The sequence below is a fragment of the Grammomys surdaster genome, unplaced genomic scaffold (assembly GCF_004785775.1).
Source record: "Grammomys surdaster isolate TR1022 unplaced genomic scaffold, NIH_TR_1.0 126391, whole genome shotgun sequence".
NCBI classification, from domain to species: domain Eukaryota; kingdom Metazoa; phylum Chordata; class Mammalia; order Rodentia; family Muridae; genus Grammomys; species Grammomys surdaster.
In genome coordinates, this window is record NW_021621185.1 from 9,622,896 (window position 1) to 9,645,618 (window position 22,723).

Consider the following 22,723-nt stretch of genomic DNA (forward strand, 5'->3'; position numbering starts at 1 on the left):
TGGAGGGCACCATGGCCACACTCTGACATTAGTGGCATTATTGGTTTGCCAATATGATCGTTCAAGTATGGTTACCTTACTTTTTAGCAATAATGTAGTGATATTCACAGGGGACTGTTTTTTGTTTGATGTATTTCCACTGGCCTCAGATTGTCTTGCCACTATGTTATTGAGTACCTCGAGGAAGACACCAGTGCCTATTTGGGAATCTCCAAGGGGAACAATCCAGTGTCCCAATGTAGCATTGCGAAGTACGACGCATGGGGTATCTGCCCTGTTTGTTATGGTGAAACACAATGTATCATTTAATCTAAATTTTGATGCATTATACTTGACAGTCTCTTTGTTTAAAGGTATGGCACATGGTGCCTCCAGCTGACAGCTCGATGATGTAAACATTGGCAGTACTGTAGAGTGGGAATGTACTGGGATGGGAACTGGCCATGATCTTACCACAGCCCACAATGGTATACTTATCGCTCTCTCAAGCAGGCAGATTATCAACAGGATCTTTAGCATTTTCTTCAGGGGTTGGTGAGTCCTCTTTCACAGTTCTGGTCAGTCTGCTTGGTATCCAGATTGGATTTTCTTGATCCTGTGGAAAAACACAAACAGCTCCCCTGGATCTCACTAAAAGTGGATCCGGGCCCTTCCATTGGTTAGTTAAGACATCTTTCAATTTAACATATTCTTTTTGAGGACTTGGAGCCACATGTCTGTCAGCAGCAGATTGTCCATCAGAACCCAGATTCAAAAAATTTAAGGTAAATAGGGCTAGGGAGATAGATGTCTTAGGTCCCATGTTGGGGCCTATTCCTCCCTTTTGTTTTTGTAAATAAGTTTTCAACGTGCCATTGGCACGTTCCACAATCCCTTGTGCCTGAGGATTATATGGCAAGCCAGTTATATGACGGACACCAAGCCTTAAGCAAAACTGTTGAAAGGTTTTAGATGTATAGGCTGGTCCATTATCAGTCTTCAGCTGAAGGGGCTTGCCCCAAGCAGCCCAGGCTTCAAGGCAGTGAGTAATAACATGTGACACTTTTTCTCCTGCAAGGGGGGTGGCGTGGATGATGCCAAAGCATGTATCCACAGATACATGAATAAATTTTTGTTTTCCAAAGGCATTGCAATGTGTAACATCCATTTGCCAGATATGAAGGGGTTGTAGACCTCTGGGATTAACTCCTATAGATGGAGAGGGTCTGAATTCTGCACAGGAGGTACATTTCATAACAATATCTCGCTCTTCTGCATGAGTTAAATGAAACTTTAATCTCAGGGTATTGGCTGGTACATGATAAAGTTTATGAAAATCAATTGCACCCTCTAATGGCGAACTTACCCAAAATAGGTTTTTAGCGGCTTTATCAGCAATAGCATTAGCCTGAGACATAGGTCCAGGAAGCAATGAATGTGCTCTCATGTGTTGAATAAAAAATGGGTGACATCTACTACGAATATGGTTTTGAATGTCTTTGAATATCTCAGTAACCATGCTTTTAGGGTGAATAAAATCAGCCACTTCTAATTGTTTAACAGCTCCTACAACATAATGCGAATCTGAAATTATGTTTATAGGCTCTGAAAATCTTTGCAACACTATCGCTACAATAGCACATTCTACTAATTGGGGAGATGTATAATCAGACTGAATTCGAGTAGGGACATTATTAACCACATAACAACCAATGCCTGTCTTAGAACCATTGGTATAAATATCCAATGCTTGATGAATAGGATGTGTCTTAGTAACTTTGGGAAATATAAATGAGTTAGAAAGAGTAAATTGTAACAAGGGATGTTTAGGATAATGATTATCAATATTTCCAGGGAATGAGCATTTTAAAATTGCCCAAGCATCTTGAGATGCACATAAAACTTGAATTTGATGCATAGTATAAGGACATACAATTGTATTAGGATATTGTCCAAAATGCATCACGGACAGTTGAAGTCCCTTTAAAGCCAATTCTGCAACTAAGGCAGGATAATAGCCTAAGGTCTTCCTGGGGGAGCTATGTGGGTGAATCCATAGCAAAGGTCCCTCTTGCCACAGTACTGCAGTTGGTTGTTGAGGAGAGGGAAGAATACATAACTGAAAAGATAATTCGGGATTAAGTCTATCTAGTTGAGCATGTTGTATGGCCATCTCTATTTTATCCAATACTTTAGACGATTCAGGGGTCAAAGTTCTCAATGAAGTAATGTTAGAATCTCCCTCAAGTATTTTAAATAAGGGTTAAAGTTCAGTTGTAGTTAATTTCAAATAGGGACGAATCCAATTGATATCTCCTAGTAACTTTTGAAAATCATTTAATGTTTTTAATTTATCTCTTCTAATAGTAACCTTCTGTGGTTTAATATACTCAGGAGTAACTATCGCTCCCAAGAATTTTCCTATCTCTCCTTCCTGAACCTTTTCAGGTGCTATAGATAGTTCTTTCTGTTTTAAGGTAGAAACTAACAGATAGAACGCTTGGTGTAAAACTTCTCTGTTATTGGTACACAAGAGTATATCATCCATAAAATGACAAATTCTAACCTTAGGAAACTGTTTTCTAACTGGTTCAATAGCAGAAGAGACATATATTTGACACATAGTGGGACTATTGGCCATGCCTTGTGGCAGGACCCTCCATTGATATCAGTGGTCTGGTTCCTCATGATTAATACTTGGGAGAGTGAAAGCATATCTAATTTTGTCCTTAGGATGTAAACGTATAGAGAAAAAACAATCTTTAATATCTACTATTATAATCTCCCAATGTCTAGGCAAGGCTGTCAGCAGTGACAGACCCTTTTGAATTGATCCTAATAATTGCATCTGATTATTAATAGCTCTAAGATCATGTAATAACCTCAATTTACCTGATTTTTTCTTAATCACAAATATAGGCGTATTCCATGGCGACTGAGAATTTTCTAAATGTCCTAGTTTTAGTTCTTTAACTAGAGCTTTTGCAGCTGCTAGTTTTTCAGAGGTTAACGGCCATTGAGGAACCCATACAGGTTCCTCTGACAACCAAGGTATAGGCAATGAACCCTCAATGGCCCCTAGGAAAAATCCAGCCCTTTCCTGTCTTGTTTTTCTGTAATAGAAACAGGGCTGGTCCTGCCTTGTAAGGCTTTCCCCAGTCCTTTTCCAGGGACACACCCCATTTCTTTCATCATTTTTTGACTCTGTGTAGAATAATCATTGGTGAGCCTAAATTCCAATTGTTTAAGAATATCTCTTCCCCATAAATTAACTGGAAGTGGCAAGACATAAGGAACAACTGTCCCTCGTCTGCCTTCAGAATCTTCCCAGTGCAATAGTCTTGCACTAACATCAGGAGCAGACTCATATCCAAGACCTTGTAAGGTTTGTGAAGAGCTATTAACAGGCCAGTTCTTTGGCCACCAATTGGTAGAGATAATGGTAATATCTGCTCCTGTGTCTAGGAGGCCTGTGAAAAGGCTTCCTTGAATTTTCAGCTCTAAGGTCGGGCGTTTATCTAAATCTAATGAAATAAATACATTCTGTCCTCCAGAGGAGCCAAATCCCTTCATGCCTCTAGTTAAACCTTTACTAGGAAAGAATGAATGTAAACTAGGGAGGACTAATAGCTGTGCAATTCTATCACCAGGAGCTATAGAGCTAATCCCCCTTGGTGATGAGCACATGATTTTTATTTGTCCCTCATAATCTTGATCTATGACTCCGGGGTGAACAATTAATCCTCTTAGAGTCATAGACAATCTTCCTAGCACTAGTCCTACTGTATTCTCAGGTAAGGGTCCTGAAAAATCAGAAGGTATAAGCTGACACCCCATGGTGGGTGTTAGTACTGCTCCGGCGGTGGCACAGAGGTCCAGTCCTGCTGAGCCTGATGTGGCTCTCCTGATTGTCTTATCCTTTGATGTTGCTGAGGGTTGTTCTGCAGGTTTTCTATTGCCCCATATATTTGCGGGCCCTGGGGATGTGGGCCCCCTTGTCCGTTTTTTGGCAGAGGAGAAATTGTACGTCCTCTGTCATCTTTAACTGATCTACATTCATTTGCCCAATGTTTTCCTTTATTACACCTAGGACATATTCCAGGCACCTTTGGACGATTGCTGTTAGTAGCATTAGGCGCCCTACATTGTCTTTGTATGTGTCCCAGCTTTCCACACCTGAAACATTTAACATTAGAAGCCCTCTGAGCCGCTAAAACAGCAGCTGCCAATCCGGCATTAGATAGAGGTCCTCCTATTTCTCTACAACCCTTCATCCATGCATTTAGTCCTTTTCCTTTCCAAGGTGTAATAGCATTTCTGCATTCTCTAGTACACTGTTCAAAAATTAGTTGTTCTATGAGAGGCATGGCCGTCTCAGGATCTCCAAAAATCCTTCCTGCCGCCTCCATCATCCTTGCCACAAAGTCTGAGAATGGCTCATTGCTTCCTTGAATAATTCTTGTCAAGTTTCCTGAAACCTGTCCTTTGTTAGGGAGAGTTTTCCATGCTTTTACAGCTGCCTTATTAATTTGCTCATATACTTCTACAGGGTAGGCCGTTTGATTGATAGCCCATTGTCCCTGCCCTGTAAGCATGTCAAAGTTCCATTGTGGATGCCCCTGAGCTAAATTTTGTCTTGCCTGTGAAGCACAGAATTCTTGAAAAATGGATTTCCAATCTAGATATTGTCCCATAGTCAGGCAAGCCTTAACAGTATTATGCCAGTCATCTGGTGTCATGGCACTGACCATAAGTCTTTCTATTAATGCCTGAGTAAAAGAGGCATTGATTCCATAAATCTGTACTGATTTGGCTAGCGCTTTTAATTGTTTTAAATCTAGCTGTGAATGTTGTCTGGTTTGGTTAGCATCTTCCCATACGGGAAAGGCTACTCTTATCTTTTTTCTTTCCTTAGCTGTAATAAGAGAATTGGACGGCAGTCTTTCCCGTCTCTCTTTTGGTTTTTTCTTTTTAACTCTAACTACTTCCTCCAATGGTGGGGCAGATGGGGCATACCCCGGTGCATAAGGCGAATCCATCCCGTATCTTTCAGACTCATAACGGGCTGCTTCTTTATCTAACTCTGCCTGTTCCTCAAGATCTAACACACTATCAGAGGATGAGGTGTCGGTATCCTCTGTATCTTCTTCATCCCCCGAGGATGTCTCCTCAGAGGCGGAGTCATTAATTCTTAAATTCTGAAACTCAGTTAACACAGGATATAGTTTTCTCTTAGGCTCTTCCTGTTTTTTATGTTCCTTTTTATGTAGCTACTTCTTTTTTAATTTCCTCTTTTTTCTTTTCCTTTTTCTTTATTTTATTTTTAGCGCTCTTATCCTTTTCTGCTTCTGATAGGCTATCCTGGTGTTCTGCTAAAGCTCTTTGTCCCTCTCTTACCTTGTCTTGGCATTTTGCATCCTCTATACAGGCTCTAACCATTTTGTACAGTGGCCATGTGCCTGGTCTTAACTTTCCCTTCTCCTTTTCATTAATCAAGTCGCCGCCGAGCTTGCCCCAGGAGCCCTTTGACAAAGACCCCGTGGAAACAAACCAGGGAGCTATCCGATCCACATCTCACAGAAAATTACACAACACTTTCTCGGGAACCTTTAAACCGCGCTCGCGCAGCAACGCCTGCATCGCTGAGAGAAGCGGCTTCATTTGGTGGTTACCCATACTGCTTAGAGGGAACGAACTTGCACAGTTATCTACCTGTGACTTACAGCTCCTGAATACACGGAGGGCAAGTACACTCCTTTCCTTGTGTATGGCAGTTAAAACAGAAGCAGAGCACAAGAACTACCACGGCCCAAACGGGGATAGCAATAGCAAAATAGACAGGATCCACCATACCTTGCAGAAAAGCATCTAGACTTCTCGCGCCGTCAGTTCTGAACCCTCTGTTGACCCAACAGGATCCCTCGAAACTGGATAAAACACCGAGATGTTCGGCTTTGTCCCCAGGTTTTCGTCACCAGTTGTGGTGCCCAGCCTTGCCGATAAGGAGAACGCCACACTCAGGATTCTTCTGACAGCAATTTATTGTACAGCTCTTTTAGATGGCAGTGAGGCGAGGGACCCCAAGCCCCAAAAACCTGTGGCTTATATAGAGCCTTAGGAGACATGCCACACACTCATTGGCTCTTATGATATCGCCAAATTAGCATACTGGTTTTCGCGCCTTTCGCAGGCGCACATTCAAGCAAGGCTCTCAAGAAGAACCAGGAAGCAGGAAACCAGCGCCATGTTGCAATGGCGAACGCGGCTCCTAACAGAGCAGAAACTGGAAGTGTTCATCAGGGCATCAAGTGGAAGGATGAGGTTACCAACTCATAGTTAAAATTTCTGACCCAGAATTGTTTCTGTGTAAAAGAACTGCAGGGACAAAAATGGAAAAGAAAATGAAGGAAAGGCTATCCAGTGACCATCCCAACCATTGACCCATTTCATGGCAGAGGGTGGGCACATCAAGGCCTTACACTATTACTGATGTTATGATGTGCTTACATACAGCATGGGTGTCCTCTGAAACAATACCAGCAGTGATTGAGACAGATGCTGATACTTACATCCAATCATTGGACTGAAGTTAAGAACCCCATGATTGAACTAGAGGAAGGATTGAAGAACCCAAAGGGGAAAGCAACTCCATAGGAAGACCACCAGTTTCAATTAACCCAAACCTCAGGGATCTCCCAGACCCTGAGCCACGAATCAGGAAGCATACACAGTCTGAGGCCCCTGGCACATATGTAGCAGAGATCTACTTGGTCTGGCCTTAGTTGGAGACAATGAGCCTAAACCTCAAGAGACTTGAGGCCCTAGGGAAGGGGAAGGCCTGGTGGAGAGGTGAACCATTTCAAAGTAAGGGAAGAAGCAATGGAATGAGAAACTGTGTGTAAGAAACCAGGATGGAGCAACGACTGTCATGTAAAAAAAATAAATATAATATAATATAATACAATATAATATAGTTAATATAATATAATTAATATAATATAACAATAAATCGCATTTTAACGGAACTCACCAGAATGCAACTGTCTGCATTGGATTGAACTCAGATGATTTCCAAATGACTGTCTGTATGCAGCTCTTACATTTTCTTGTGAGAGTTGGGGATATAAAGATCTCTGACTCATTTTGGCAAATCATTCTGATTCATCAATTTGCCCTTCAATTAGACAACATTGTTTGGGAGTACAGGTATAAACTAAGGGTGTGTATATATTCCAGCTAAATCATATAATCCAGAGCATGTCTGCCTTCCAGCCAGATCACGTAGCTCTAGAAGGTCTTTGGATGTGATATGGAGCAGCCATGTTGCAGGATTAAACTTTCATTAAAATCTGATTCTTTATACAAAGTTTGGTGTTATCTCTCTCTCTCTGTCTCCCACTGTGTGTGTTTGTGCCTGTATATGTGTGTCTGTGGCTCTGTGTATGAATGCTTAAGTGTGTGTGTGTGTCTGATTCTAAAGTTACAGTGTAGTCCTGGCAAAGAATCCAAGTAGTAGAAATAACTTTTGTAGCACACAAAACTTTCTTAGTGTGTTCTAGTGAAAACATATTGTATTGACAATATTATGAGATGCTGAAAATTTAATAATTCCTTCAGAAATCTAATGAGACATATATTGAACACATATTTTATATTTTTTTAGAAATTTATTTTTTATGATATGGGACTGTTTTCTACTTTAGATTGGTTTACTTTTAACTTAGGTATGTTTTCAGGAATGACTGTTTGGTGCTGGTCCACCAATTGATTTGCTCTTACCTGGGAAAGCTCACCTCTCTAGTTCTGGGATTACTTCATTTACCTATCATTCTCTGTGTAGAGTTGAGCCCTCAGGGACTTTTCTCCACTCAGTTCAGCATATTTCTCGATTTGATCCTTGCTTAGCTCACATTGATTGGTAAAGATTACATTTCTCTGTTGGTATGGGGACACCGTTTTATAGATTGCATTGAGGGATTATGTTGGTTTAGTAAAGTAGTGATTATATATTCTCCTTTAGTAATATAATTCCACTAGTACTAAGCAGTTAGCTAGGCTGCCAACTAGAGAGCTGTTGGTTACTAGAATATTTTATTTTCTTATTTTCTATAAACTTGAGGTAATGTATTTTTATATTGTTTTTAAACCAAAAAAGGGAATGAAAAATAAGAGTATTGTGATGGCTAACATTCATTTTCAACTGACAGTCTTTAAGGAGACAAGCTTCTGGGCACATGGCTGTGATAGACTGTCTAGATCAGGTTAGTTTCTTGCATGCCTGTGAAGAGGATCTAAATAAGATTTGCTGTTATGCATGCCTGAAAGGGATTTTCTAGATTAGATTAATTGAATTGGAAAAACATGGCCATACCACAGGCTAACTAAAAAGAAGAAAGCTAACTGAGTTCAATAACTCATCAAACTTTTCTTCTTTTAAATGAAATGTGACCAGAAACCTGAAGGTCACATGCCATGACCTGCTTGCCATGATGATGAACTATGTGGAAAAATTCATTTTCCCTTATGTTCCTTTTGTCTGAATATTTTGCATAGTGTTATATATGAATAGATAGGAGGTAACACAGAGAATCATTTCAGTAGTTCTAAACCATTATACTATCAAGTAGATGCTCAGTTTTGTCACTTATCATTGCTATAAGTCATAGAACCAGTGATCCTCAACATATGCTCATTAAAATAAGGATTTTATGATAAAAATGTTAGTAACATTAAAAACTAATGCTATATTTGTTAGGATAAAAATGAGAATGAGGGATGGGGTACCTTTGGCAGTTCATGGCAAAATATACCCCTGAGAAATTATGCCATACAACAGATCTTGTGTAAGAGGTTTACTGGTGGAGGAGAAAGCAAAACTTATCTCAGAGTGGTGACAACAGGGAGGGATAGAGGTAGGTACATAGGCAGAGAGGTAGGCAAGAGGACAGATTGATGGAAATAAGAGAAAAACAGAGGAGAGAAGGCAGATAGGGCAGAGAGAGAAGCATCAAATAATGGAGAAATCAGGGAAGGAGGACCAAGACAGAGAGACAAAGATACAGAGAAAGAGAAATAATCAGAGAGAGAGAGAGAGAGAGAGAGAGAGAGAGAGAGAGAGAGAGAGGCAGCTAATAACATAGATAGCTGGTAGCTCCCTAGAAAAGGCCTGTTTGTTAACAATATACGATAAATATACTTCTTCAATTCCAGAACCTGGAAATAGAGAAAAGGGGACCAGTTCACACTAGTATTTGTGTACATCTGAGTTTGAGGAAAGTCTGAACAACAAAAGACCCTTCTATGCACACAAAAGTGGAAGAAAATATTTGTTGACAGTGAGTTTTAAACTTTGAAATATTTATTTACAAACTAATTTTCTAAAAAATAAATTAAATTTATTTTTCTCTTATATAAAACATTGTGACAATTATATATATATATATGTATATATATATATTTCTAATATGATATATGTGTGATATATATACAATGTATATGTATAATATATATATGTATGTATATATATATATATATATATATATATATATATAAAATTTATGTGCTATATATTTTATTTTAACCCCCAAAAGCATAATGTAAATGCTTATAGTTTGTATTCTTTTTATAGAGATAATTATGATGTGTCAGGTTTGTCGATGTTTTTTGTTATCAAAATTTATTCTAAAAATACTGCAAGGTTCATATTTTACGCTCAAATATACTTTTTAGGTATTTTATTATAATTGTAGACAAAGCTCTAGTAACTATTATACTGATATTGCATCCTAGCTATTTGAGTCTCATAATTTCAATTATGATAATTTATGTATGTATACTTCTAGTTAAGCATTTCAATTAAATTAAAGGATAACATAAAATTACCCAGAATAGTATAGAATAAACCAATGTTTAAAAACATTTGAGGAGGTCAGCTTTTTCATAAAACATGTTGAACTCCTATGTTCTGTCCTGTATTCTCTTTGACTGCTTATTTACACTCCTTGCCACTTCTCTGATATTCTCCTTTTCCGAATCCATTTTTCATTACTAGTCCTGGTGGCATCGATGGTTGTTAAGTCAATTAACCTTTCTCCTTAAGAAGCTAGCAGATGATTTTTGGAATAAAGTTACTATAAGCCTTGGTTCACACTTTTCTTAAAAATTTTAGGCATTTTTTTATAGCCAAGGAGGAAGCTGTGTGTGTGTGAAAAAAAATGAAAACAGACAGCAGAATAAACTTATGGGAATCAGAACTCACCCATTTTTCTTCCTCTTACATCTCTTAGTATGGAAAGCTGATAAATATCAGTTGCTATTTTCATGGTATATTTAGGTCACTATATCACCTTCAGATCTTCAGATTCATATGTTGAAATTTCAATACCCCAGGGGTAGGGACTTTGGAAGATTATTAGATTCCCAGTATGAAAAAAAAAACTTAAGGGATTTAGGACCTTCATAAAGAAGACTCAGGTATTATAGCTAGCTTCCCTTCACTAGGTGAGGATGTACTCCATAGGATCCAAAAATTGGGCTCTCACATCACAAAACTGTCATTCATTCTAAACAACCATAAATGGAAATAGAATTTATGATTATTTTAATCTATCAAATTTATATTATTCATTATACCGATGCTAAGAGTTCTGAAAATACTAATGTATTTGAGTTATGACTAAACATTTAGTGCAAATATGCTAAAAAAATTTGAATGTGAGAACATAAAGGGAAATAGGTGACCAACCCACTTAATTAATTTCCTTTACCCAGTTTTCAGTGTATAACAGGACAAACCTCAAGTGAGAAAGAACTGCTTACTTCTTTTGCTTTACTAGGAAATCTTTATGACTACTCTGCTCCCCAAGAGCTAGGCTTTGTTAAGGAAGAAAGACTTCTTTACATAGACATACAGGAAACAAGAATTTCTGGAATGCAAGCTTCATTTTAGATTCATATTTAACTTATTTTAGAATTTAAAAGCATGAAACAAATATAGCAATTTGATCATGTAGCATTTTATACAATATTTAAATATGTATATATCACAAATTTTACTGGAAGTACGTCTTGGATTCTTAATATAGTTACGTGGCATTTTGTATAGGTAGCATGCCATGTGCTTATAAGTTCACTTCTCAGTTAATGTCTATATTACCCAAAAGCCACAAATTTGAAAGTTACCAAAGATTTATAAGAGATGTCATTGATCTGAAATCCATTTTTTTAATGATCTCTACTTCATATTGGAGGCAATTATGAACAATTTATTTTTTAATCATTTTACTTCTTTAATATGTGGGGTATTGTCATTTTTACTTTTATAAGTAAATTTATATTTATACTCATGTAAAACAAGGATAAAGAGCTATTCCAATACAGTATACATGTAGGTGATTCAAAACATTCAGTTTTAGAAAAAAGGGATCCTCCAGGGGGTGTTTAGATAAGCCTTTAAATGCTTATTTTTCCTAACAAGGGTTCCTGGGAAATGCTTCTTATAAAGAGTGGTAGATACCCAAGTGTCTAATTATCAGAACTACAAGGAAAATTAAAATGACTACACAGAGTAGGGTCTTATTTTCTACCATTTCCTGATCAAAAGTTTATAGCTCATAAAATGTTTATTTTTTAATGTATTCAATTCTTTCAGAAACATTTTGAACATACTACTGCAATTTTTCTCTTTGCTTTACCTGCCTGTTTTATACAGTTATATAAAGTTTATAAAATTATTAATTAACAAATTAGAAAATATATAATTTTAAATTTAACATGAAACTTATTACAGAAATTTAGAAGCATTTTATATTATGTTCAGACTTAAAGAAATGAAATGAAATCTTTCCAACATTCATATCTGGCACTGGTAAATAATTAATTTACTGGTACATAATTTTGCCATACATTCCAATTTTTAATGTTAATTTTATTTTTTAACAATTTAAAATAATATAGAGTTGTAATTGGAATCTTATTATATAGGGGTACAGAAAAATCAATGATTGCAAGAAAGTTAAACTGCAACAAATCTGATTTGATGATACTTGTCATTCTTACAATTAAGCTCACTGTATAATTTTTAACAGTGTAAAATGTTTCCTTAAAACATTTATTCAATTGATAATTCAATAACTGACTTCTTAAGAAATGAAAAGCTATTGTTATCTCAGTCACTATTTACTGTACTGGAGGTGTGGAACCTGGGAGATTGGAACTTAAGGTGAAGTGGAGTAAAGTCTCATGCAATAGCCAACTTCCTCCAGAGCACAGGAAAATTTCTATTTTGAAGCAGTGGTTTTCAAACTTTCTAATGCTATGACATATTCATACAGTTCCTCATGTTGTTGTGACCCACAATCGTAAAAGCATTTTTGTTGCTACTTCACAATTAATTTTACTACAGGATAGGAAAATTCGAAAAAGATAATAACAATTATCACCTAAATATTACTCTAGTTTTACTGTGTTACTCTTTAGTTATTCCACTTTTTGATTCTTATTACTTTCTTCCCTGTTTTCTGTTATCTGATGAATTACTTGCCTATCGTTTTTGTTTTCCTTCACCCTCCTTAGCTATAGTACATATGACAGAGCCAGATCTAAAGATCTAAAATGAGTTATGATTACTCTCAATCTCAACCCTTTATTAAATTCCTGGCATCCCTATCAGCATTCATCTTCCCTACAGGTAGCTTTCCTATGTTCCTGTCCATTCACTTTGTTTTGTGAGACAATGTTTAAACAGGAACCCCCATATGATGTTAGGTACAAAAAATCCATTTGAGTCTGGTGGGTACATCAGTGGATACACTGAGGACAGAACTCCACTTATGCTAGAACTCACTAATAATTAATTGTTACTCAAGAAAGAAAGGGTGCATGAGGTCTTCTATTCACAACAGTCTGGAAAGGTGTTGTGTAGCTACTATGGGCTTAGTATTGCATAGTATTGCCATTAATAAACAAACACATTCCATAATCTATTCCCTGTCATCTTCCTCTTATAAACCTTCCACTACCTTTTCTACAATGTTTTAGAAGCCTTCAGAGGGAGATATAAATACCTTCTTTAAAGTTGAATATTGAACACTCAGCTATACTATGCATCCTGAGCAGTTACAAGTTACTATAGACTTAGAAAGAGACTTTCCACTTCTCAGAACTGACAGTAGAAATAGTTTGTAGGTATAAGCATAGATATTGTGAAAGTAGTTTGATATCCTGACAATTTAGCATGATGAAACAATCAAAACAGCTTCTAATGTTTTTGATCTTCCTAGTAATATTTTGTTTTACCACGTTTATTTTACCAAGCATGAAATACCTTTTGTGGAAGAGGCTTCAAATACCATTAGAGAACTATTACTCTACCATAACATTCATGCCTCGACTGCACTCATAAACACCTCATGTCTGGCAGATTTCTACTGTATGATGTAGGCTTTATAGTTCATCAGATTATTAATGGCCTTTCTCTACCAGCAATCTACAAAGCACCTTTTTGTACTATATGTGCTAGCCAGCAGGGGTGGGGCTTTCAGTTAAATTCCATCTTGATTTCTTTATCTTGGAATCAAGATATGTGATGTCTTCATTATAGACTTCTATATAATATTTTACAGGAATGTGTGTTTTGTTGAATTTATGTATGCTGACCATTTGTATTCTGGTGTCTGAAGAAGCCCTAGTGTTGGAGCCATGGAATTATACTTACAAGAAATTATGAGAAGCTGTTTGTGTAGGGAGAAAAGTCGGGTCCCCTGCTGGAGCAGCAAGCTGTCTTAAATGCTGAGACATCTCTCCAGATTAATTATATAAATGTGGTGACTTTGTGTATGTATGTATTCATGAGTGGTTGTGTCCACAATAGGTGGAAAGGAAATTAGATCCCATAGAGCTCAAGTTACTGGCAGATGTAAGTGTTGGCAAAATATGGCATAGAATTTAAAAGAGCTAAAATTAGCCATTGAGTCATCCCATTAGACTTTCAAGTAGGGTCTTATCATATACTTTTCGGAAGCAATCATGAGCTGTGGTAACAGCTAATGTTATTGAGGACATTTGCAGCCCTGCCGATCAATAGCTTAGAAGAGCTGTTGATCGTCATCTAGCATTAGTATTTTAATTTCTCTTCTATGACTTCTAGCATTGATATTTTCTATCCATGTAGGGGATCTCAATTTAATCTTTTTCTAATGCACACAGATGTGGGGCAGTGGGCTGTGAGAGGCAGCTGGATAACTGGTCAAGCACAGGCCTTGAACACCAGACCCTAATGGAACAGTAGCTGTTTGGCCTTGCTCCTGGGCTCTGGTTCCTTTCACTTATCTACAACCCCTCCCAAAGAAAGATTTGTGGCCTTAGGTCAGATAGCACAGGTAGCACTGGTAGAGGGCATAACTGCAGGCCGCAGAGCCTCAAGAGATCCCTATATTAATGAGATACCTAAAGGCCAACGGGCATAGGCAATTAAGCATTCTGTCCCAAACCCTCCTACTTGTAAAACATATTTAACCTCAGGCCCGCCCTGAGGACAAGGGGTACAGCTTCATCTGCTTTCCATCATGACAATGAACCTTTTAAAACATGGACTCCCTCTCATCTTTGGGACCCTCTGTAGAGAACCATGGTGGGGGCCATCAGCTAATGAGCTGCTGACTAATCTCCCATGGAGGACTTCTCTGTGTACCAGCCACAGAGGCCTGCCAGCTCAAGCAAGCTAGCCATGACCTAGCCAAGCTAGTCGCTGTAACCAAGAGTCTCCATCTGGTGCGACATTGCCAGAGATTCTCTCTCTTGCCCCTCTCAGCTGCTGGCTGGTCCAGCCTGTATGCCCCCATCTTAGTCCTTTTGCTGCCTTCCAGCAGTTCCTGGGAGCCCAAGGACAGTGACCAGCTGGTCTCCAACTAGCCACTTGGGCCCAGAGACCCCCGACCCGAAAGCTCTGTCCCCACGGGTTCCCAGGCTGAGACCTCTCAACACCCAGGTGGAGTGCTGTGATTTCTCATAGCCCAGCGTCTGCCCACGTGGAATTAACTCAGTCAAATTCCTGTGCTTCTGCCTCCTTACGCCTTTGCAGACACGTGGGATCCACAATTCAGCCCAACGGGACCCACGACCATGCACGAGCTACAGCCCCACAACAAGGCTAATCAAAAATCATTCCCACTTCACTATCAGCTTAATAGGATTCCCAGGACAAATTGACAACCATTATCCTGATGAAAAATGGGCCTCTGCCCTCCATGTCTTGCGAAGACTACCCTCCAAAATAATCTTAAGAGAGCTCATAGCAGGAGCCACCTCAATATTTACCAACGGGGGCAAGAAGGGACCTGTAGCAGTAATACACTACTTCTCTGAGGATGAACCCCCCATCCTCCAATTCAAAAAGCTTCTCCACCACTCCCCCCAATATAAAGAACTATATGCCATTTACCTAGCTCTAAAAGAAGACAAGGCCCCCTTAACCTCTTTTCAGACAGTGTATATGCTGTCAGTTTGCTCCCCTGGCTATCAAGATCATTTGTTAAACTCTATGCCAACTCACTTTTCCTTCTACTCATATAGGTCTCTACCCTCCTATAGGAAAGAACCTCCGTTATCTGTATCCAACACATCCGATCTCACAGTCCCTTGCCAGGTCCTCTATCTGAGGGAAATGCACTCACTAACCAAACTGCCTCAACAGGGACATTCATAGACTCCACTGAGCAAGAAGACCAATTTCTCTCATGCACACACACAAATATAAAGGGGTTTCATGCTCACTTCCCTTACATCCCCCTTGCTCAGCTCCAAAGAATTATAAAAACATGTGCCTCTTGTATATCCCTCCTTACCACCCTAGCTTTACAAACCATGGACACCAATCCCAAGACCTCAAATTGCAAATTGCAAATTGCAAATGGCAAATTGATGTCACCCATATTCCCCAATTTGGTAGACAAAAATATGTTTTTGTCACCATAGATACATACTCACATTTTATATAGGCTACAGCCTAGACAGGTTTGGGTTCCCCAAAACCCTCAGGGCCAAGGAATAATAAAAAGAACACATCAGACCCTGAAGGCCAACTCCTGAAATGAAAAACAACTACTTATCCTCCTAATGTACAATTAATGGTGGCCCTGACTATCCTAAAGATATTTAACATCTATAAAAACTCCAAACACCCTTGTATTTCCCTCCATTGGCACACACCAAAATTAGCTCCTCCCATCCTTGTACGATTTCAAGATCCTTTGGATGAAATTTGGAAAGGACCAGATCCCCTCCTTACAACTGGGAGGGGTTTTGTTTGTGTTTTTCCACAGGACCAGCCTAAGTTTATCTGGGTCCTTGCCAGAAATGTCCAAGATCTTCCCACCAACCAAGAAGATGGCCCACCTCTTACTTACAAATCAAGAACCAAGGAGGGGGATGAGATGGTGGAGGAGACACCATGCCCAGAGGAGTAGCAGGATCTTCTGGAAGGACATCCATGACCTGTTGACAGCTGCCCAGGCCATGTGCTCTCCACAAGCCCCCCTATCCTCTATTATCTTAGCTGTTTTTGTCATCCTTCATGCTAATTCTGCTATCATCCAGCCTCTACCTAGCCTTCCCTACACCTACCACTGGAGATTTTATGCTAGGGAGACCTACAATGGACACAACAAAGTGAGAGGAACCAGGACCCAGGAGCAAGGCCTTACATCTACCATCCCATTAGGGTCCTGGATTTGAGACCTTTACTGACCAGGTACCCAGCTGCCTCTCATAGCCCACTGCCCCACACGCAGACACATAGACACACAGACACAGACATAGACACAGGCACGTACACACACACACACACACACACACATGTACACACACACAAATTAAGTCATAGTTGTAGGTTACCATGTTTTTTTCTATTCTTAGCTTTGCATAAATGTCTGGGGATATACACTGTTGTCTTTGCAGTTGCATGGTTAACTTTGGAATTGGTGAGTCAGCTTTAGAAATGAAATATATGATTAAACTTTTGTGTCATTATCTTCTTAATAGCAAATGGATGTGAGTATTGAGTATTGCACATTGTTGAAGGAAGACATATCCTGATCACAGTAGTCGGTGAGATTTACATGCATAAAAGCATTGCTTTTTCTTGTTTAATAAGTAGTTCACTACCTGAGATTTAAACCTCTCTATTTGATTCTGTACTTTGTTCTTTCCTCTTAATATCTGTTCCAGCTTTTAGATAGTGTGCTCAGTTCCCCTTTAACAGTCATGACAAATTAGTCAATTTAAAAGTAATTTCTACCTTTCTCAACTAATTGCCTATTTTTTTTTCATTTTACTGAACCATTTATGTGTGTACTATTATCTATCATTCTCTTTCTACTAAAAATGCCTTTACTCTTTTTTGGCCACATTATTTAAATATTTAATCCATTTGTTTATAAAACCAACTTATTAACATGGCTAAACTTTTACATCTTGCTCAAGTTGGTATAATGAATTTAGTTAGATGCCTTTTCAATCATTGAATTGCACAAATCTTCTTAAAACATTCTGTTAATTTATTTACAAGTACTTATTGAGAATATTTGACATCCAACTAAAGTTCTACATACTGATGATTCAGGAATACATGAAAATACAAATCAATTTTATTATTAGGGATAGGCCCAGAAATATTGTAATGAAATTGTAAACAAATTTCACTTAATTATCTTATTGACTAAGAAAGATGACAAATAGTCATTCTCAGGGTGAAAATGAGGAGACAGGTTTTCCAGAAGAGACAAGAAGAGGAGGGGAAAAGGAAGAGACAATGAACGGAGGAAGACAGAGGAAGAATTGTTGGAAGGAAGATGGAGCAGAAACCCATGGCCTGGAGAAACTACAAGTAGCAGGAATTTCATAGCTGGGGAAGAAAGTGTTGCAGAGACATTTGTCCAATATAGCCATATAGTTTATAAATATACAACTGAGTTTCATTTTTCTTTCATGGGCTTATTGGGGTTGGAAATTTACTACAACAGGACATAACCTCAGGTAATACTAATTTCTCTTATAAAAATAAGTTAGAGACTTTATAATGAAGGATGAGGAAGTAAGGATATTCTGAATCTAGGAGAGATATTTTGCTGAAGAATGCACTAGCCAATACATAAATCCTATGGGAAAGTTAAAAAAAACCAGAAATATAGAAAGTCACAACTTTCTGATAAAAATGCGGTAATGCTGGGTTGGCAATATTTGGATTTCTTTTTGTTTTTATTTTGTTTTTGTGTTTATTTATTTTTAAGATGTAATAATACTATATAGTAAAACTTACAGTCTGAACCACCTTATGTGTATTAGGTAGTATTAAGTTTATTCACATGCACTACTGAATGACAGATCCTCAGAAGATGTTCATTTCACAAAATTGAAGATCTGTACTCATTGTGCTATTCCATATAGGACATACACATTTTCACTATGGAAAACTTAATAGAAAATCATGACAATACTTTAAAATGTGAGAAATAAACTTTAAAATTTTTCTCTATAACCTGCACATGTACTGACTTTTCTTTTTGTCATTATTTCCCAATATTATGTGACTATGATGTACAACAACATTTGCTTCATTTACAAAGTAGCTTCATGATATGAGACTGTATACACATGGTGAATGATATTATAAACATTAAAGAGTCTAGAAAGTCTAAGAAGACAAACTTCTGTACACATCTGTAAAGCATGATCTAGATTAGATGGATGCAATTAAAAAGGCCTCCTCTAAATGTTAGCTGCAGTTCAGGAGTAAATATGATGAAAAATTATTTGAACTCAAACTTTCATTAACTTCTTACTGTGTCCTAGCTGTAGATTCACTTTGACCAAATATTTCAAAATCCTTCTACTTAATATCTCCACCATGGTGGATAGACTCCTTAAAAAATTAGCTAAGAAAATGTTTTTAAGAGACTCTTGTCAAATCAGTGATAATTCATACAATTAATTACATAAGAAATGGGGACTTAAGAATCACAAATTAGATATCTGTTTGGGAGAGTTTAAAAAAATATAAAATAATTACATACATATTTTATTTCTTCATTCAGGAAAGATATTGTCTTAATCAGTATTCTATTGCTGAGAAGAGATATCATGACTACAACAACTCTTATACAAGAAATCTGACTTACTTTATTTTTAGAGTTTTTGTCCATTATCAGCATGAAACAAAGCATAGTAACACAGTTGCAGACAAGAGGATAGAGAAAGAGACAAGATTTCTACATGTGGACATACAGGTAGAAGTCAGGAAGAAACACTAGGCCTAGTTTGGGATTTTGAAACCCAAAAGCCCATACACAGAAAATATTTCTTCCAACAAGCCCACACATACTGCGAAAAGGCCACGGGTCCTAATCCCTCTCAAGTAGTACTCCTCACTAATGATCAAGCATTCAAATATTAGAGCCAATGGAAGCCATTCTTATTCAAATCATCACCTTATACTGCTTGGCCCCCATAGGCTTATTGCATAACATAATTAAAAAGTGCATTCAGTCTAAGTTTTAAAGTCCATAGTCTATAAAAGTCTCAACATTATTTAAAAGTTTGTAGTTGAAAAACTCTCATATTGATGAAAATACCTTAACTAAAACCCCTTTAAAAATCAACATCAAACAACAGATCAAATACTCTCAGCCTACAATGGCACAGAATTCACATTACACTTCCAAACAGGAAAAAAAAAGAGCATAATAAGCAAATACTGGACCAAAGCAAGAAGAAAAAATCAGTAGGAAAAACTTCAAATCCTGTACTTTATTTCTGATGTCACAGCCCTCTTTATATCTCCAAATCTTTTTATATTTGTTGACTGTAACCTATGTAAATCCAACTAGGCAAAAATAATACATTTACCACAATTTTGATCCAAATTTGAAGCAAGCTTTAATTAAATGCTGACCAGCATGATCGACTTCTGCCTAGTTCCATTCTAATTTCCCAGAAAATGGTGATGAGTGACATTTGCAGAAACATATAGAATCATATTCATAGGGCAAAAATACTTCCATTAGATCCACCCAATCAGGAGCAATCATATATTGTGGAACATTGCCTGCCTATATACCTACCAACTATATCCAACCAGAGGCAAGCACACATACTGACATATTTCTGTTGGAGACACCCCACATTAAGCTTGAGATGCCTGGGACCGCTGATAACAAGGAAGATAAGCCTGCCGGTGGTACTATGTTTCAGAGCAGAAGGCTATGGCCTTTTGTGGGTCTCAATATGAGTACTAAGAAGCCCCACAGACTGCTTTTTTGGCACAAACCCCTTGTAATGTCACTTCTGCAACTATTCTTAGCACTTATCATTCTTCTTATCTATTTACTGTTGCTTGTCTTCCCTCCATCCTTTATTAAACTTGTATTTGGTGATCTGGCAAGATCTAGAAGGAGCCTGCTTGATATCCAGGAACTAGATATGACTGATAATATTAAAGTGAAAGTTCTTCATGAATTCAAGAGAAATATAACTCTAGAGGAAGCTCTACAAATTTGGGGAAATTGTGCCCAATGTAAAAATTGGCTATGGTGATAATTACAACATCTTCTGAAAGTTTTATATGTTACCATCACTCACTGGAGGTAGAAATGAAAGTAACTAGAGTGTGGGCAGATGTGAGTAAATCTGCAGCTGTTCCCCAAGTCTTAGGCTCAATTCTGTAGAATAAAAACAGGACACATTTATTAAAGAACTGAGGATGGAATAACATACATGTATTTTCCAGAAAGTAAACAATGGGTTCCTTGAGTTCAGGGATGATGGTGGCAGCCGCCTAGGAATCCTCCAAAAGGTTAAGTGTGGATGTTTTTGCAGACAGACAAATGAGGGCTTAGATGTTTGAGACCCGCACTGGAGAATTTTTTGGGACTAGGGTATGGGATACAGTACTAGAATGGGATATTGGCAAAGGAACATGTCCTTTGTTGTATTTTTAAGATCACCTTGGAGCACATTGCTTTGGGACTGTATTCCCAAAGAAAAGAGAACTAAGTATCTACAAGAAGAATTAAAATGTAGAAAATTAGAACAGTCAGAAGAATTAAATAGATGATACACAGGTCGGGCACAAGAAAAATAACAAAGACTGCAAGGTTAGCAGAATGACCTCATGTTTGCCCTTTTATGAGACTATACTGTCTTGCAAATATCTGAAAGATATTGACTTTGTAACTGCTATACTGTTGACCTTGACCTCACCCAAGACTGGTGGTTGGGAGATATAAAAAATTGTGCTTGCTAAAAACTTTTATGTTTAATATTTTATAGTTTCTTTTTTCTGTTCTAAATCTGTACTACTCCAAATCATAAGAAAAGGATGGCACAGTAAAAAAGAGAAGCATTTACCCACTCTCTATGAACTTTGTAACTCAACTTCCATATATAATTTCAATAAATGATTGGGGCTGAGTCAAGTCTAGAGAGCACACTGACTCTGGGTTTCAGGAGCTCTTTCTGTAGGAACAGCCTGTCAGCTTGTATCTCAGTTGTGTTTTCTTATTCACCAACCAGGTGTCCCTAGTCCTTGATAACACTTGACTAGAGGTTCAGATATTCTAATTTATTATGAATTGCTAAGATTAAGGATTTTGGGGCTTACCAATCACAAAATGAACTATTTTTAATAGTATATCAATAAAAGTTAAAGTATAATAGAAAGTAGGAAAGTGAAGCCAAAAATAGCTAGTGTAATGATTATTTAGTCTTTGCAAGCTAATGCAAATGAGTATTGAATAACATGCACAGCAGTGAGGAGGATATATATGAAAAACTAACAGAAAAACTACTCAGCAAATATATTTATCTTAGTCAGGTTTCTATTGCTCTGAAGAGACTCCATGACAATATGAACTCTTATAAACAAAGCATTTAAGTGGGGCTTGGTTCCAGTTTCAAATGCTGTGTCCATTATGCCCATGGCAGGGAATATGGCAGCATGTAGGCAGACAAAGTGTAAAGAAATAGATGCAAGTTCTACATCTGGTTTCACAGGCAGCAGGTAAAGAGAAATGTAGATTGAAATGTCATATCTGTCACTTATAGCTGCCTTCCTCCCTACCTAGCCCTCAACCAACATCTTTTTCTTTCTTTTTTTTTAATTTTATTTTTTTTTGAACATGAAATGCTTTTTTATAGCACGTTTTACAAGGGGAGGGGGTAACAGGGGCCAGGTGGTGGAAAAGTACAGAATCTTCTTGGCCTGTGCCTTGAAACATGTCATGGTCTATTCGGTACACTGCCTTGAATTATGATCTACCTGCTATTCTTCAGAAGATATGGTACACTGCTTGAGTTATGGTCTCCCTGCTATTTTTCAGAAGATATGGTACACTGCTTTGAGTCTATCTGCAGTTTCCAAGCAGGATCTTGCAGTTGCCAAGCTTCAGGGAACATTGTGCAGGTGGGGAAAGGTAGGGAGTGAGGGGAAGGGCGAGGGTCCTGGCTTCTGGCATCTCCCCTTCTCTGTTTAGTTAGAGAAGGCATCTTATGATCAATCCCAACTATGTGAATTTTGAATTTGGATGTCTAATTATGGGGGGGTCTTAGAGAACTTCACAACCCCAAAACATTGATGTGAGACGAGTCACATCGATGGTCAAAGGCTTTAAGCTGTCGATGATGGGCAATGTCAAGGGACCCTGAGGTGGGTGAAAGGAGGGTGAGAGCCCTGTCTTAGGCCATGTAGGCTGCA